This window comes from Platalea leucorodia, assembly GCF_965183815.1.
Source record: "Platalea leucorodia genome assembly, chromosome: 4".
In the NCBI taxonomy this organism is placed as follows: Eukaryota; Metazoa; Chordata; class Aves; order Pelecaniformes; family Threskiornithidae; genus Platalea; species Platalea leucorodia.
The window spans coordinates 25,245,297-25,261,454 of NC_138826.1; positions in this window are offsets into that span (position 1 = coordinate 25,245,297).

Sequence of the window (16,158 nt, forward strand, 5' to 3'; positions counted from 1 at the left end):
CCTATGTACCCTCTCCCATTCTTTTCTGCACCCCTCTCTGACCCAGGGGGGTTCCTCCACCACTGCGGTTGCCCCAAGCATATGTACTCTAGCTGCCAGTTTGTAGCTGTGTTGGTGTGCCTGAAGCTATAGATCCCCAATAAGGTCAGAGTCCAAGGATGTTGGTGTGCTCTACAAACATGCAATGAGAGATGCAAAGCAAATAAGAGGTGGGAAATAAAATGGAGACAGAGGACAATTTTCCTCGCTCTTTCCTTCAGAAGGAGCAACTGTAATCCTGTTAGCTGCTCTGTCCTGCCTGACATAGGGCACAGGGCTTCCTTGCCTTAGTGCCCACTTCAGTCCATATTTATATAACAGAATAATTTAAATTCTTTACCACCCATGCTTCCTGCTCTTGGGAGTTCTCCCAGCCCATATGACATCAGTCACCTGTGCTAGTGGGGCTTTTGATGCTGGATTTATTAAATTTAATTTGGTGTATACAAGTGTATTTGCCTTGGTTTTGTACTCAGAGAGTTGTCTAAAAGCTACTTCTCCCTGAAAATACCAACCAATTGCAAACTCTTCTGGTTTATCCCAGAATGAAAAGTTTTCAGCATCCAGCAAACACCTAAATATATAACCTATTTGTAAATGTGGAGGCAGATTTTGATCTTATTCCTGTTTTGATGCTTTCAGATTTTGCTTCCTACCTCTTTCCTCATGACAGCTATGAAAAAGGAGTGGAGCTGTGATATCTTAAGGTGTTTTTTTTTCATGTTGACAAGGGAGGGAAAGAAAATAACCAAAGCAGGCTATCTGTTTGTTAGCTCTGGGCCTTTCACAAGAAGTCTATGGAAGTTATGACAATTCCAGTAGACCTTATGCCCACAGTAGGAGATAAACATGGTGCCCTTGAAATTAGTCGGTGGTTTGACCCTCAAGTCTGGGGACTAAAATTATTTACTGCCATGAACACTAAATTCGAAAGAACAATAATAAAATGGGGAAAAAAAAAAACCCTGTAATTATGACTAAGAAATCATTTTTGTGCATGAAGTGCTTGCTACTGAGAAATTATTCCCATTTTCTGATGTTGTATGGAGAGCTGACTTATTTGAATGTGGTTTTTTTATTTTATTTTATTTATCAGGTGGACTTTAATGCCACTGAAATCAGAGGACATCTGTCTTCGAGGGGGTCCAAACCTGAGACCTTCTTGGCTCCCATACAACTGCAAAACCAATGCTTTTATTTTTATCTACTCATTTCTTTCAGTTTAATAACTACCTTAAATAAGACCTTCATGGAGAAACAACATCTATAACAAGTGTGTACAAGAGAGGGCAGTACCTGAGAGAAGGTAAGGATAGAGAACACCAGTTCTCCTACGCTTTAAAAAAAAAAAAAAAAAGTGCAAAAGGCTTGAATCCAGTTTAGTAACCTGCCTCCAGATAAGCACTCTCTCAGTGCTGAAGGCAGACAAAAATCAGATGGAATGACTGAGGGTCTTCAGAAATAGCGAGAGAGGATCTGTTGAGCAAGTTTCTGAATTTTTAAGAAATGTTTTGTTCTTCCATTTCCAGCCAGCATGCCAGGTACATACCTCCCTTCAGGGTGAAAAAGTACTTACCCTTTTCAAGTATGACTAAGCAGAGGGCTGTTTTATAAACTGGAAAGTTCTCCTTGCAGAAGCCAAGGCACATGCTGTCTGGAGCACAGTGTTTGCACTTGGGAGAAGGGTAAACAGTGCTTTGGTTTCTAAGCTTTTCATGACTCGAAGTACATCAGTTGAGCTGAGAGTTGGTTAGCTGCAGTAACAAAAGCTTGCTGTGTCAGATGATTTAACTAAATGAATTTAAAATGGTGCTCCCTAATATGCCATCCCCATGACATTTTGCTCAGACTCCAAACGCTGGCAATAAAGCCATATGCTTTCCTGTGTAACCTGGCGCTTGCTGTGCCCCAGGGTACTGCAATAAAGTACGGCACTGCAAAGGTTCCTTGGGTGTTTTTTTTTTCCCCTAACACTAGATCAAAAAATTAATTTTGTACAAATACTTCTTGAGAAGGAGGAGGAGTAAGTCCTTCAAAAAATATTTCTCTAAAAGAGCCCTAAAAAAATTAAGCAAAGTGTTGTACATCCAAAACTGGAAATCCCCGGGGTACCTGCAGTATACTTAAGTGAAGAATAACACAATCCTGTGTTCCTTATTCCTGTCCTAGTCTTCACCAAAAACTGTCATTTGCTTCAGTTCCTTTTTTTTACCTCTGCATTCTTTTATGCTTGAAGCATTCAGGGACTGTAAAATAGTTAATCCAATGCATTCATCTTTAAACAGTTTAAAACCAGAAGAATCATAGCCTCTGTGCAATTATTTCCCAGACCCTCCTGCTGTGAATATTCAAAACTGACCAGCTATTTCAATGAACTTCTAAGCCACTGATGACTTTTTAAAAACTTGTTTTTGCCCTCATTCTTTCTTGTTGACTGAACTGGTTAATTTAAAACAGATTAAGCTGAGATTTTATTAAATATTATAAGAGTACCCAAAGAAATTTAAAACACAGCATCATCTGAGAGAATTTCTTCACTATGAGGGTGGTGAGGCACTGAACAGGTTGCCCAGAGAAGCTGTGGATGCCCCATCCCTGGAAGTGTTCATGGCCAGGTTGGATGGGGCTTTGAGCAACCTGGTCTAGGGGAAAGTGTCTCTGCCCATGGCAAGGGGGTTGGAACTAGATGATCTTTAAGGTCCCTTCCAACCCAAACCATTCTGTGATTCTGTGAATTGTAATTCAATTGGAAAAGTTAGATTTGACTGGAGGGTGGAACAATTATCAAAGAATAAGCAAAATATTCTGGGAAGGATGTTAAAAAAAGCTTGGAAAAATGTGTTTTTATTCCTAACTTTTAAAATTTGAATTGAAATTATCTCTAAGATAAATACAGTTTTGGCACCTCATTTCCTGTTTTATAAAGTAACTTCTGTAACATGACCAATTTGTTTTTAAAAAAAAATTATAATTTATACTTTCAAAACCTCTTTGACTCTGCAGTAGTTTTAAGCTTTTTTTTTTTCTCCGCAACAAGTTTATGAAGTTATCAGTTACCTTAGAAAGTTTGCCAGCTCTCAGTCCTCTCCCTGGTTTACTAAACTAGGTTATAAAAGGAAGAAAAGGAGCACAAGAAGTACAGCAGAATATATAAACATTGCTTAGCCTTACCTGTTAGCTTAGGTGGGTGCTCTAGGTAGCTGGGTCCTGTGAAGTGCAGCAGAACGACAAAAGAAATCTCACCCACTTTGCAACTAGAGTCTATTTTTAGAGGAGGATTTGCTGACTCTGACCTTGCGTGCTACCCACTCCAAAGGACGATCTTTACATCTGCTGGTAAAACTATTCCCTGATGTGACCTGAAACACTAAACCTGGCAATTTAGCTACCTAGTCTCAGTATGACTAAGATAATGTGATGCCTGCATGTCGACTATAATAAAACAAAAAAGATGAGATCTTTTATCTTCTTATCCCCTTGCCAAGCCCGATGCTATGTGGGTTAGGAGTATTGCACTGCTGTTTTCTGTCATGCTGTGCACAAGTGATTTGGCACTGGCACATCAGGCAATGAGGAGAGGCAGCATCCTGACAAGATCCTCATCACTTGCATGTGCACCACCAGAAAGCCACCTTCCCCTACCTACTGTCTTGGTTTTCTCCAGTGCTGCCACTCTCAGTATCCATCTGACTTCTGAAATGCCTTTCTCTGCTGTGAAAGTGATGTGGTGCTCAGCCCTGCTCAACTCCTGTGACATGGGCACAGCTCGCCAAAAAGAGGTGGAGGTACACTCTCCAACCCTTGAAAAACTCCCTACTTTCCTAAAAAGCTTTCCTGAAAAGCTCCATGCCTTCCTATTGCAGTAAGTGTAAAACTTTCTGTAGTAAGCCATGGCCAGATTCATCAAAGATCAAATCTGGGTTCCCTGGTGTCAGAGCCACACCTCTTCCACTCCAGCACTTTGTCCTCTGCAAGAGCGGTGACCTTTGTGGCCCACAGGGCTGTCTGCTAGAGGGATCAGTGATCATGTGCAAGGAGGTGGTACACAATATCCTCTCCCCAAGCATTCATTCTGCAGCAAACCATTCCTCAGTGTTGCCAACACAGACAACTTCATTAGGAGTAATGAGATTTTGGTGCTGCTGGAGCCAGGCTTGCAATGACATAAGAAGCTCCAGCTGTCACGTGAGTATTGGTATTTCTCAGGGGAAATTCTTCAGATCCATTGCCTTCTGCCTGGGAGTGGGAGAAGGAGGCAAAAGACCAGTCAGGACAAGCGCACGATACCGGGAAGTAGCCCGTTGGTCGCTGCACCTGCTTTTTGGGGCCTCCTGGCCCCTTCTGTTGAGATGACCGTCTTGGAAATGATCTTTCTGAGCAGACCTGTATGCACTGCTTGCCTGTCCTTCTGGCTCACAGTGCTCCCTACTCTCACCCCAGGGCATGCAAAAAGCAGCCAGTTGTTGATGTATACCTACTGTGGAACTCTTTTCGTTGTCTTCTTGCAGGAACAGAAACAGTCTGCTGTGACTGCAAATGCCTGTGCCTGACCAAAGCTTCAGGTTGCCCAAGCGTTTTTTCCAAAGTATCCAAGTCCCACGGTAGGTGCCATTAATTTTCAGTGGGACACAAGTTTCTGACTATGTCAGTTATTTTTAACGTTACTTCAAATCCTTCCAACACCTTTGTCATCCCCTGTCTGTTTAAAAGACAAAAGTTCATCCCAGAAGGACCAGAACCGGACTTGGTTCATGGTGCTAACATGGCCCGTGGCTAATACTGCAGTAGAGATGTGAAATAATAACAGTTTCAGTTCAAGTTCTGGGCATTGGATCTGCTGCTGTTTCATGCTAACAGCATCACTCTAGCCAAGTTTCTGTATTACAGAGCAGCCAAGCTCCTCCCTGCCAATTATTCAGATAGTCGCTCTTAAAATGAGAAAGAGCTTAGATGTTAGAAGCCTGCTGTGCCTTCTAAGTTACCTTGGAAGGTTGTTGTGCAAATTAATTCTATATTGATAACAGAGAAACTTTGTGGAGGAGGAGATACAGACCCCATATAACAGAAACTAGCAGTGGTTGTTTTATTTTTATCCCTGCAGGCGGCCCAGCATGGGGGAATATGGGTAAGATGATATAGCAGACCGGCAGTGCTGGCGAGAGGAGGCTATGTAAGGTGTGCGATGGAAGGTCTGTGCGCCCCGGGTGGCATGGCGTGGGGACGGGCAGTGGTCTGTTGCTTCTCTTGGGCTGTCACTCCCCAAGGTTGTCTTCCTGATGTCAGATCGATGGCATGACAATGTTTTGTGGTATTGTTTTTTCAGGCTGGCATTTTGAGTTCCAGGAATATTAAGCTGAAACAGAAGTATTTGTTTGTCTGCCTGGCTGTCAAAACAATGTGAGCCCTTGTGCCCCTCTATCCATAGGGTCCCAAGAACATGTAGGGAGGGATCGTTCACCTCCTGGAAAAATGTTCTATTTTTGGGACCAGTTGTGTGTGTTTCCATTACTTTTTCTTTTGTTAAGTAAAAAATACTATCTGCTGTGATGTTTTGAGAGTGGCCAATGACTTAGAGTATTTTGGAGCCTGGACACATGGGAAACACAGCAGGAAGGCTCTTACTTTGGAAGGGGTAAGCACCTGCCCTCTGGAAAGTTGAATACTTGCCTTGGGCTCCAAAAAGCAGATGTTTGCCATGTTATTGGTCATTTCTGAAAATCTTGGCTAAGCTGATGGTGCTTTGAACATGCAGATCACTCCCCCTTCCTGGAGCCTTGCATGCATTCAGCCTTCTCTTGTTCAGCCTGCAGGTCCCTGCTGTTGCGGTGGTCCGCTCTCGTGTGCGGTCACCCACTGGCCCCGTGTGCCTGTCTTAGCAAAGCAACTGCCCCAGCCCCAGAACATGACCCTGGGCAAAAATTCAGTATCCCTTTTTCACATGTATTCTGGGTGTGTCAAAGGGCCAACCAAAAACAGCGCCAGGCACTGTTCAGGTACATGATAAAAGGCAAGTCCTAGCCTTGAGAGCTGATGTTCTAGATAGAAGAGACAAAGGCTTAGGTGGGAAAAAGGATGACACCCAAGCAGAATGAGCAAGATAGTGGCCAAAAAAATGCCACTGACCAGCTTCATATGTTGGCGTTTCTGTGGCACAGAGTATGGAGCTGTGGGAAGGATGAGAGCTCAAGTCCCATTCAGGGGCGAGGGGGTGGAAAGAGTGAATAAAACCCAAAGCTTTTTTTTTTTTTTAAAAAAAAAAAAAAATTCTTAGAAGGACTGAATTTCTTCCACAAACACTGGATAAAGAAAAGGAGAAGGGAGAGAAATGATAGATTTCTGGCCAGACCACACTAGGGGTACAGTTGGAAAAATCTGACACTCTGCTTTCTAAGGCTTGAAATTTTTACATTAGTTTAAAATAAAAGCTTTGAGTAAAGTTCTGCTTTAGAAGACTTCCCTCCCCCATTCCAACCTGGTGGACTGGAAGGTTTCCTCTTTGCTACAAAATATACTATTATTTGGAAAAGCTGGGGTTTTAACAATTGCATGGGAAGAATAAGTATATAATTATATAAGATTGTCCTAATGGACATTTGCAGCTGTACTGAGATGCTAACAGCATGCAGAAACCATTATGTTTCCAGTTGTTTGGCAAAAGTTAAGAAACCTTATATATATATTTTAAAGTTAACCGTAAAGTAAATCCAGATGGTTCTCTCTTGCACAGACAAGCAGTCTTCAAACTAGATGTATAGCTGTAGCCTGGCTATAACTTGTTTTGATTACTGCAGATAGAGAGAAATGTTTTAAATGACTGTACACCCTCCTCACAAAATGCTGCGTGCCCTTGATTCTTGCTAAGTCAACTGGTGTTTAAGCAGCACTACATAAAACTTGTTTGACAATACCTTGCATGCGTGAGTATCTAGCTGGGTGTTACTTGTTTAATTTCTCTTTATACTGATGTTTTCCTTAATGGCCCCCATCAGGGGTTGGGGCTCTGCTGAGGCAGGTGTTGCAGACCCATAAAAAAAAAAGGACAGATACTGCCCTATGTAACCTACCTTTTGAGCTTGAGTTTGTTCTCTCTTCATCTCCTAGTTAAGGATTACCAGAAAATATTGGTGGTATGCTTATTTTTGACTGATGTATTCAGAGTTTTGTTTGATTCTTTAATAAGCATTGTCTGTTGTGTTCATTACTGTATTTCAGCTAGATGTCGGTTGTGCTAGCTTCTATCAGTGGAGTAATCAGAATTATGTTGACTCGTGAGACGATTCTGTAAATCAAATCAAAGGGGCAGCTTTGCTTCACAAGGCAAGGATTTCAGTGTCTGAATGTTTTAAGTCAACACATTAGGAGCATTTCTGAAATTCTGAAAATAGGGGGAACTGAAAGGTCCATCAGAAATAATAGACTCATGGTACATTACTTTTTATGTTGTTTTTTTAGTCAATAAGCAAGTGTTCTTGTAGATAACAGTTGATGTTGTTTGTCCAAGTAGTATAATAGGTAGAAATACTGTTTTATGAGCTTCTTAGGCAGTATTGTCAGGAGGGTAACTTGGATTTGACCTGGTAGGAGTCAAATTTACTGGCTGGTGCATCTCTTGCTACATCTCTGACAGGGCTAATAACCCAGCAGTAGTGGCTGTGTTTATAAGACAGTATTTGAGGCTAGGGGCAAAGCAAGCTCCTGGGGGCTAGGAAGGAAGGAAGGACCCCAGTCCTGAATGAGGTTCCCTGGCCTTCCCTGGGCTTGTTGGGGGAGGCTGGGGCTGGGGCTCTGAAAGGCGTTTTGTTCACTGTTCTGTTTTTTCTCTCACTGTCAGCAGAAAAAACGTTCTGGGAGATTTGTGTTCAAGTGGAGTATAGATCCCAAGGCACAGTAATGTGGAAAATACAGGATGAGGACTTTCTTGTAACCTCTCCTTACTGAAGAATACTAGGAACAGGAAGGCCTGGGGCCTCAAACTGCTTACTCCTCTGTTTCTTGGTCAGTGCCAAGAGGAAGCCCTGCAAGGAGAGCACCTACCAGCGAAATCCTACAGAGTGTTAACCAGTGAGTACATCGTTCTGTGCTGTGCAGGGCATCCTGACATGCCCCTGAGATCCAAAAATCAGGCACTTCCAATCATTCATAGCATTTAAACTGCCCTACAAGGAAAATGGCATTGCCAAAATTAAAGGTCTTTTTGTCCCTAACATACCACAGTATCACACACAGGATTGCACTTAAATTTTCTTCATGACAAGTTGGGAAACTGCCACAGTCTATTTCTACTTCTATTGTTCATTGGGATAAGAAAGTTTTTTTTTCTTCTCCTCTATATCCTTAATAACATGTTGCTGCAGAGATTCCAGAAACGTGTGGTCCAACCTATTCCCTAAGCATAGCATGTTTTTTAAAAATAAACAAAAATAATAGACAGTTGGTATGTAACTCTGATCAGAAAGTTTTGTCCAGACATGCTGAGAGCAGGTTTCAGGTCAGAGTAATCTCATGGTATACTGAGTGCCAAATCTAGACTTAAACAGAGCTGAGAGCCAGAAATTGGATTGATGTTTGCTCTCCTCTTGGTACAGGCTTCTGGCTCGCTGGCAGTGCAGATGGAGAAACACTAGAGTTGCCGTGCTGGTGCCATTAGTCCCGTGTCTGTACTGCTGATCGTGGTCAGTAACAAATGCCTTAAAGGAAAGTACATGAAATCTGTGCTCCCCACTTATAGGATAATTTTTCTGCCCCACAGAAAATCTGTTTAATCTCCCCACTCCACCTCCTTAGATAAAGCTTGGCTGGAAGCCTGAAGCATGAAGTTTTACAGCTTTTCCAAAACTGTTTCTTTTCTTCCAAAGTAAATTGTCTCTGGTGGTGGTTTTTCTTATTTATGTGACTATCTGATATTCTCTTTAACTCTTCTATGCTCTTTGCCTCCAAGTGTTCTGATAATGACTTCAACAGACTAAATAATGATAATAACTATAACTTACAACATTAACTGGTTTGAAATATGTCCCCTTTTCATTTTTCATGAGCCAGCTTGGGGGAAGTTTGCCCGACCACTGCTCAGGTGCAGCTGTTCTGCCGTACTCGGAACATCTGGTCCTGTGGTACCATATGGCTATGACCTACCATCCTCCTAGAAGTAATCAAGTACACTTTATGTCATAAAACCCCACAACAGCAAAACAATGCCTCATAATCCACCAGGAATGTTCCACGCTACCTCAGGGCAAGTGCCTTTTAATGGCTTTTTGCTCCGAGTTTGATCAGGTTCCAGACTCTTTTAAGCTGAGAACACCATAAATGTTTGAAATTAGGTACTCTATTTCAGGAAAAATACAAAAGCCAGACCGAGTAGTTCTGTGAAGTAGAAATAGAGTTGTTACACTATGAGGGATAGCAAGACTGCCTTAATAGATGGCATTCAAGTGCAGCTGTTTATGGGTCTTAGCTGGTGTTGGCCCACAAAGTGCATACTTAGAAGGGAAATCAGGGAAAGCTAACACATGCCTGGGGGCTTTGAAGTTGTTATTATCATCCACATGCATAAGAACGGGAGATCCTCTCTAGTCCAGCAAGTACTGAGAAATGAATGAGTTTGGCTGGCACGTACATCAAAGGTCTTCACTTGTAATTTGCTTAAGAGATTAAAAATGAAATATGTGGGAATTATTGAGGAAGAGCAAGCTGCTGTTTTTTCCCCCTTGCAGCAGGAAAGAAGAACAATTGAGCATCTATTCTGGCTGAAAGTGATTACTGAAAAGCTTTCTGACAACCTTGAGCAAAACAGCAGTTGCATCTTAGTTTCACTGACATCAAATAAGCATTTGATTTACTGAGACCCAATTGGACCTGTCCGGTGCCAAGGAGTGTCTCTGAGAGAAAAACAAACTTGATAAAGCTCTTTCTTTACAGAACCACAATCTCTAAAGCAATACATTGCCAGACCATGAAATGTGCTCTGCATTTTAGCTACCAGAAATGTTTTGCTTCAGAAACAAAATAACAAAACCTAGTGACAAACACTTGAAGCTTGCTACTGTTCCCTTTCCTGTCAAATGTGATTTTTACTGAGGTTCTTCAAGAGACTGAGTAACCACTAGGAAGGAGACAGTGTTGTCAAGTCGTTAAGCCGTGGTTGGACTGGGAGATATGAAGGCTTGATAATAACTGTGATCGACTGGGACAAAACTGTCTATGAAGCCTTTTGAGGTGGAAGGAGGAGAGAAGCGGCTTCCTGGAGCAGCTTCCAGTAGGAATGCAATGTAGGAAACCTTTATTTTAGGGTTTTGAGGAAAAATTGTGATGAATTTTTGAAAAGGATCCAGAGATGTTGGCACAAGTCTAGATCATGTAAGTCTTCCCATCCCATGTCCCTTGCCATTGCCAAGTCAGAGATTTTGTGGAATGACTTGGAGCTTCTGAATCAAGACCAGATACCTCAGAAAAGAGCCTGGCCTTTTTTGGAGCTGACACAGGAATTGATGGATGTTAGTCTACAACCTGTATGACCCAAAACGGAAGATGCTGACTGCAGATAATTTCCGTGCTCACTTTGATAGTTTCTTTGATAACGTAAAATTTGTAATATTTGCTGATTGTATATCCAGCATGTGCTTTATCACCTTTTCGCCCCTTCACTACACAAACTCTTATTGAGTATTCTTGATCTACATCATCTCATCTAGGCTGGGATTATACCTGCCCTTTTGTGTTCCAAAATGAGTAGTCCTAAAAAAAATTCTGGCTGTAACTTCATTGTACATAGAGCAGATGATCATCAGTTAAGGTCATTTATTGTTTTATATCACTGAGGCACAAGGCAGGAGAGTAACAAATGAGTGCATGTTTCCCAGTCAGAATTAATCAACTGTGTTTATGAGCATTGCTACTCTTAATTTTTACGCAGTGTTAAAATAGTCTCTTGTTGTGAAACCAGCCAGTCTCTCCCATGCTATTCAACCCATCCATATAAACACACTAGCTCTGAGGATTTTAAGGAAAGCTTTTAGCTTGACCCATTGCTTTTCCATTAAGACTCCAAAGCACCCGCATTTCTCCAAGAATCCATTTAACACACTTTATTCCAGCTGTTACAGATGCTGATTTCAGTACGAATTATGGATTCAATCCCCTGCATTTTCCTAATTTACAGACAGTGAAGTGACAGCCAATTGTTTTAAAAGAACATTCATGCAGAGGATTTTCATATGAATGAAAATGAACTCAGAGTCACAACCGACCTGAGAGAACTGCCCTGTGCCAGAGAGGAGTGTGCAGAGAGGCGTCAGGAGATGCTCTGCCACCAGAAAGGGAGTGCCAGGGGACAGGACTGGCCATCAGGAGTCCCCGCTTGAGGAGTAAAACTGCGGGAAAGCTGAATGGGTGGTCAGTGAGAGGATTTTTAAAAAAAGGTTTCCAGGAAAAGAGGACTTGGAGCTGAGATGCAGAACTGAAGTTTTTGAGGAAAATTGAGCTATCAACAGGAGTTGCTGCCTATTGTAATTATAGCTCATTTACTATCGGAAGAGTAATATGTATAAACAGTGCATAAAATCACTGCTAAGCATATTTTTGAAATGTCTTGAATTTTTTAGTGATATGAATAAGCCTGGGTGTAGAGAGAGAGAACTATGCTGCATGCCAGAGATAAGTAAGTACAGGTTTTACCTATTGACTTATCTCTTTAAAAAGGGAGGGAGAGAGCGGGGGCGGGGGTGTGTGTGTGTGTGTGACAACGACGACACCTAAAGGAAGAAAAACTTGAAAGTAGAATACATCAAATATTGTTTCCTTGGAAACAAAAAGGAAGATTACATCACAGGGTTCAAGCCTATAAATAGAAACCTAGCAGTGCAGATGCAGAAGAAACTCTTGTTCCTAGAGGGAAAATTTAGAAATGAAGATGACCTCCCTTTAGACACTGCTGTCACAATGCAGTCAGCACAACCTGATCTTGAGGACCAGAAGTAAATTTAGCTGATGGTATATGACAGTCTTCTCTCAATTAGCTGTAGCATTCAGCTAAGGGAACTCGTTCAGCTGGTGAGAAGAGGTACAATTTTCAGGCTGCTATAAATACCATCAGTGTCTCCAGAGCCCTGCTATGCTGCTGTGGCAGAAATTACTAAAAGTCTTCAGCCTGAACTCTAAATCCTTTGGGCAGCCATGACAGGACAGTGAAAACCTCAAGCCCATATTAATGTTTGTGAGAAACAACCTGTGCGAAGCACCACCGTGCGCTGGTGGGAGTTCAGACCTTTGGACAACTGCAGCTCACTGAGGTGACTCAGGGTGCCTGTTCTCCTGCGGTCCCCACTACGTCCTGCCCCCTTCTCCTCTCTCTCTTTAGCCACCCTGCAGTCATGCAGATGTGCTCAGGGCCAAAGCATCCCTCTGCCCCTGTGGGGGTGAGCAATAGCATCTGAGGAGGGTCTAAAGGCAAGCACAAAGGGATGGTGGCTTGGCACACACCAGGCTGCCTGCCGCTCCAGCCTGCTGCAAGCTCGTGGTCCCAGCTGCGTCATGGGTCCTGTGTCTTGCATCCCGCTAGTGTTAAGCATGGAATACAAGTGTTTTCTGTTTCTGAGTTGCATTTCTTGATGCTATGGAATATTTATACCCTTAGTTACTAAACCAGATAATGAAGTTTTCATTGTTACAGATAGGTTCCTTTGGACTATGCAGTGGTTCATCTTATAACCTTCACTTTTTAGTGACATGCGACTTTCTCCCTGCTTTTACAGCCAAACTCTCATCTGAGTATGTGTATACAACACTGCGAAAAGGATAGCTTCAAAATCAGGCAAGTCACGCATCTTATGGGCTAATGTAGCTAAATCTTCCTTCGAAAGACTAAAGCCTTGTATAATCGTGTTATTATATGGTCTTTCCAGATGTTTAAAATAAAAATAAGTAAGAAAAGTTAAAAAAAGGATTTGTTATGGCTCTGTTAGTAAATGATTCCTTTCAAACTGAGACACAGATTTTTTCCATCAGTTTGTATGTGATAACACAGGGCCTGGTCAAATTTCCACTTTCTGGTGGGAATCATCGTGGTTTGAGTAGTGATCTTAGCGTGACTGACGGCTCACAAATGGCTGTTCCTTCCCAAAGCTGACAGAACAGGGCTTGGAGCTGCTGGTAAGTGAAGAGATTTGTTAAATGTCCCAATGTCATGGATGTTGATGATGTCGTAATATATATGTATGTATACATCTTTCCCTGGCACTGCTCACTTTAAGGCATAGCCAAGTAAATGAAACAGCATGTGCTCCCAGCTGCTTTAGCCCTAGGACACGGCTGTGGTGTACCAGGTGGCAGTACTCTAGCTCTCATAGCTTTTTCCATGTCTCATAACATGGTACGCACTCCTAAATCTACCAGAGAATCTCAGCTTTCCCTGGCAGGGGAGAGGAGGAGGAATATAAGTTTATTGCCCTTGTCAAGAAAATCACGAAAACAATGAACCTTAAGACAAATAATAATAAAATCCCATGTTTTATAAAGACAGTCTCACAATGGGAAAGTGGGGGGATGTGACACAGGAGTTCTGAACATCTGGGGCTGGCAGAAATACAGTTCTTGCTTAGGTGGATAAAGGGGTGATTTGTATGTGTGTCTGAGTCTAGCTGTGATTCTGGATCCAAGGTTGCTATTACCATAATAAACTTTAAGATCCCAGGTCTGTAAGTGTCTAGTGCTAAGGGAAATCTGGGTAAGATTTGAGCCTTGTAGTTTGTGTCAATCTTCAGTTTAATCTTATGTTTTAATTTGAAAGAATTGTAAGGGATTTGGCATACTGCTTTTCATGGGAAAACTGGTTGGGTGGGGAGGGGATCCTGATATGATGGTGCTTTCTTTAACTTGCTTGGGTTTGCTGCTGTAATCTCTCATCTCTGTGAGTCATTGTGCCTGCACAGTTTGCTTTTTTTTCAAAATGCCTGTTCCACATCGTGAGCTGATATTCCGTGGTGCAATATTCTGCCAGTACAATCACAGCACTCCAGAAGTGCTCATGCAGTACACTGCATGGGATAACTACTAGAATATACAGAATTTTTAGCCTCCTGTGATTTTTTTTTTTTTTTTTCCCCAAAGTAGCTCAAAACTTATTTCTTTATTTTTTTAACAAGCCAGCACCCTTATTGGCAGGCAGGCATTTCTGAGCATTGGGCTGACTGTTGTCAACATGACTAGCCTGGAAAAGATATATTAGTATTCATCTCTTGAAATGCTTTTGGATGACTGGCCAGACAGACTGCTATGGCACTGATACTTGACATCTGACCAAAAGGATCTGGGACAGCAGAGATGCAGGTAAGTTGACGTATGTCTGTGGTGTGAAACAGGATGGGTTAGAAACTTCAGGACTTCCTGGAGGTTATAGTGAATGTAAAATCAGGGTGGAACCACATGGAGGCGTAACTGAGTCTAAACTGGTTGGGTTTTTTTGTTTGTTCGTTTTTTGTTTGTTTTGTTTGTTTTTTTTCTTCCATGAAAGCTGACAGTAGGAAAAGGCATCAGGTGAACTGGAGAATTGTGTGAATTGATGGAAAGCAACTGTGACTGTAAAAATCTAAATACTCCTTTCTGTTCCTGCCTTCTCCCAAGCACTCCTTACCTCCCTAAAAAGCAACAGACAGCTATTCTGCCTGATCAGATGAGCTGTTTAAATTAAAGCCACTCTGTAAGACTAACATGGATGCCAGGACTGTTTTCCGTGGTACAGTTTTCATTTCTTGTTATACGATGTCTCCTTTGATTAATTCAAATATGTAGGAAATGAAAAAGGCGGTCAGTCTGATTTTTAATCAGTTGTGCGTTCCAGTCAGGTATCAGCTAATTGCATACAGACAATTAACAGTTGCATCTGGGAAATGTGTTGCTTAGCCTCCAAATGTGTAGAGTGTGCAAGACTCGGATTTCCCCAGGAGAGCAGAGGAGAAGGAGGAGGAGGAGAGCAATCTCCCCTGGCCTGTGGCAGTATTTGGTCCCACCAGCCAGGAGTTGCTGCACAGCTCCTCCCAGCAGCTGAGCGCTGCCTGGCAGGAGATGGCATTTCTTCACAAGTGGAGATTTTTCTTCTGCAAAACTCTTGGCCAGGCAACATCTTCTGGTTATTATTTCTTGAAATCGTCTTGTCATTGGCCATTATAGTCTGAACCCTTTAGAAATGTTCCCTGCGAGGGTGACCTGGCCAAATCACATGTACTGGTACCTCCAGGCATGGTCATAGCTACAAAAATCGTGCAGCTGATTGATAGTTACACATGCATGCACAGAGGATTAGAAATGAAAGTCAATGATTAGAACGGAGAGTAAAAAGTAAATTTAATTTTCCAAATATCCTTAGTTTAAATAGTCTCTGATAAAATGCTGTTTTTCTCTTGTGAGAACGGCAAAGAAAAGTGTCTTTGAGTCCAGCCCTGGGATCCTGCTGTGTCCCTCTTGTGAATGAGTAATGAAAAGTGGCCATTCATTGCTGAATGATTATTTTTCCCCTTCAATGGAGTGTGGGGGGGGGAAACCCTCCAAAATCCGAGTCTTCTATGAGTCCAGCAGACTAAAAGCATCAGGAAACCTCTGGAGGGAAGTAAAAAGTTATGAATGGAGAATAAAATATCAGTGCGGAGCAAAAGGGCTGTTGTGTATAAAGAGCAGATGGGAAAATGTTGAGTTTGAAGTTTAAAAGACAAGGATCTGAATCTCATTCAGCTGAGCAGGGGGAAGTGGTTTGGGTTTCCTTTCCTTGGAGGTTGGCTCCATTTGATGAATTGTCGAGATGTGCTATAAATGTTTAAGATTTATAGGAGAGGCTCCAAGTAATACTAATGAGCAGCTAAAAATAGATATGATAGGAAAATATAAACTGACAAACAGATCATCCAGCATAACAATAACTTCATAATCACGCAACTGTTGCCAGCTAAAGATGGGAGACATGGCATGAAAATGAGCTTTTGTTTTCCACATCTGAAAGTTAAAGGAGTCGGAGTGGAAACAGATGTTCTCCAAAACAATGTGTCAGAATAACTCTAGTAACAGCCAATTGTCACCAGAGCTGAGCAAATAATTCCTCGCTTGCTCTTCGCTGGCTGATGGTTTTCCAATGAT